This window comes from Apium graveolens, chromosome 8 (genome assembly GCF_009905375.1).
Source record: "Apium graveolens cultivar Ventura chromosome 8, ASM990537v1, whole genome shotgun sequence".
Taxonomy (NCBI): domain Eukaryota; kingdom Viridiplantae; phylum Streptophyta; class Magnoliopsida; order Apiales; family Apiaceae; genus Apium; species Apium graveolens.
Window position 1 is genome coordinate 241,882,030 of NC_133654.1, and position 3,044 is coordinate 241,885,073.

Here is a 3,044-nt window from a genome sequence, read left to right on the forward strand (position 1 = left end):
CCATTTCAGAATTTCTTTCTTCACCACCTCCTTCATGATGGGTTCAGTCTTCGCTGCTGTTCCACAGTTGGCTTACTACCTTCCTCTAACAGAATTTTATGCATACAATATGAAGGACTTATCCCCTTGATGTCTGCTATGGTCCATCCTATAGCCGATTTGAATTCTCTCAAAATCCTTAAGAGCTTGTCTTCCTCACTACCTGAAAGGTCAGCTGAAATAATAACAGGTAACGTAGATGAATCACCTAAAAAGCATACCTCAAGTGTTCAGGTAATGGTTTGAGCTCCAAGGTAGGTGCTTCCTCTATTGATGGTTTGAGCTTCCCTTCAGCATTCTTAAGGTCAGAAGTACCAAGAGATTCAAATGGTATGTCGAGCTTTCGCTTCCATGGAGAAGCGTTCAGATATTGTAATTGCTCGTTGCTATCTTCATCACTGTCAAATCCCCCACTAAGGCCTTTTCCAATGCATCAGACATTAGCATGTGATCGAGTTCCGAAGTAACTGCGATATCATCACATCCACTTTTAAACACTCTCATCTTCTGTAGGGAATTTCATTGCCTTGAATACGTTGAAAGGTCACATCCTGATCTTGGACCGCATAGTAAGTTCCCCTTTTTGCACATCTATCAAGGTACGGCCATAGCCAAGAAAGGCCTCCCCAAGATAGGGGAATCTTCTTATCTCCTCAAAAATCCAGAATAACAAAATCTGGCAGGAAAAGAAGAGCTTATCCACCTTGACGAGCACATCCTCAACTATGCCCCTTGGGTAAGTAATGGAACGTTCCGCCAATTGTAGCGACATGTATGTGGGGTTTTGGATCAGGCAGATCCAGCTTTTTAAAGATCGACAAGGCATCAGATTAATGCTTGCTCCCAAATCACAAAGGCACTTGTCAAAGTTAGATTGCCAATGGTGCAAGGAATGTGAAGCTTCCTGGATCTTCAGTTTTGGTGGTAAGTTTTGCTGCAGAACCAGCGCTGCATTCTTCCGTGAGAGCAACGGTTTTCAAGGTCATCAGTTTCACCTTCCTTGAAAGAATAGTCTTCATAAACTTCGCATAACTGGCATTTGTTCCCAGCGCCTCAGTCGAAAGGTATATTGATGTGAAGTTTCTTGAACACCTCCAGAAAACTTCCCGAACTGATCTATCCAGCTTTTGTTGCGCAATCTCTTAGGAAAAGGTGGTGGAGGATGCATAGCTGTTCCTCCCTGTATTAGCCTCAGGCAGAGTGTGTTCAACAGTAGTCTTCTTTGGTTCCCCGCCTTTCTCCTTTGCTTAGATTCTTCATCTCTAACTTCAGCTTCGACTTCTTTTTGCCTTTTCAGCATCAGCTACTTTTCCAGACCTTAAGGTAATAGCCTTGACTTGCTCTTTAGCTTCCTTCCTGCCTGGTAACTTCCGTGTCACTGGGAAGAGTGCCAGGTTGACGATTGAGCACTGCATTGGCTAATTGACCGATTTGATTTTCAAGGGTCTTGATAGAAACCGCCTGACTCTTGCACAACAGCTTAAGTTCCTCAAAATCAGCACTAGTAGGTGCAGCTGCACTTCCCTGTTGAGGATATGATTGCCTTGTAGCATACTGCTGTGGTTGCTGGAATCCAGGTGGGTTAAACTGTTTACTCACTCCTTGCTGATATGGTGGCTGAATAGCATTCTGATTATTCCCCCAGCTGAAATTTGGATGATTTCTGTTGTTAGGATGATAGGTCGCTGGCACTGGCACAGGCTGCTGTTGTCGCTGATAATTATTCACATACTGAACAGATTCGTTGACAAGAGAACACTGATCCGTAGCATGAGAACCTGCACAAAGCTCACAAACCATAGCTATTTGATTAACTCCATACGTAGCCAGAATCAACCTTCATTGATAGCGCTTGGAGCTGGGCTGCAATAGCGGTGGCTGCATCAACTTCCAGAATACCTGCTACCTTGCCTGACGTCATCCTCTGAGTTGGGTTTTGATGCTCATTTGCAGCCATCGTCTCGATAAGATTATACGCCTCAGTATAGCTTTTAGCCCATAAGGCGCCTCCAGCTGCTGCATCGAGCATGGGCCGAGATTGGGCCCCCAAACCATTATAAAAACCAGTGATTACCATCCAATCCGGCATTCCATGATGTGGACATTTTCTCAACATTTCCTTGTAGCGTTCCCAAGCCTCGCACATAGATTCTGTAGGTTGCTGCGCAAACTGAGTAAGAGCACTCCTCATAGCAGCAGTCTTTGCCATTGGATAAAACTTCACCAGAAACTTTTGCGCAAGATCTTGCCACGTAGTGATGACCCAGCTGGTTCAGAATGTAACCAGTCTTTAGCCTTATCCCTCAGTGAGAATGGGAAAAGCCTCAACTTGATAGCCTCATCAGTCACGCCATTATACTTAAAAGTGCTGCAGATCTCGACAAAATTCCTTATGTGCATGTTGGGGTCTTCAGTTGCCGCTCCTCCAAAAGAAACAGAATTCTGCACCATCTGAATAGTGCCCGGCTTGATTTCAAAGGTGTTAGCTTGAATAGCCGGATGAAGGATGCTTGACTGAATGTCATCAATTTTAGGCCGAGAAAAATCCATAAGAGCTGGATCAGCTTGAACAATACGATCTCCCATGTTTACTGGTTCTTTCTGCTCAGTTCCTGAATCCGAATCCTCAAAATCTAACTTCTCCGGTGTATCAAGAACTTCGTCTTTCTCCTCAGCTGTATCTAAGGTCCTCTTGCGAGCACGAGAACGAGTTTGCATAAACGTTGCTAAAGTACCTGAAACACAACCGAAAAGAGTAATTAACTACTACGTCCTAATCACTGAGTCCTAATGACCAATGATGGTAAGTACATAAACTAAACAAATACGCCGAGTCCCCGGCAGCGGCGCCAAAAACTTGTTAGGGCGAAATCACGCACTAATATTCACGCAAGTATACGCGTTCGCAAGTAATATAGAATACTTTCTAGTTCGTTCCCTCAGAGACTCAGACTAATTATTGTCTAATTTAACTCACTCACCAATGTATGATTACTTCTCAATGT

The 3,044-nt window shown here is 44.1% G+C and overlaps 1 non-coding gene across 1 annotated transcript; it reads left to right on the plus strand.

Moving 5' to 3' along the window:
* The first annotated feature begins 2,126 nt into the window (after positions 1-2,126).
* LOC141681581 (small nucleolar RNA R71) lies at positions 2,127-2,233 on the plus strand. Its single transcript, XR_012559009.1, has one exon. It is a non-coding gene; the product is annotated as a small nucleolar RNA R71 (small nucleolar RNA).
* The last annotated feature ends 811 nt before the right edge of the window (positions 2,234-3,044 follow it).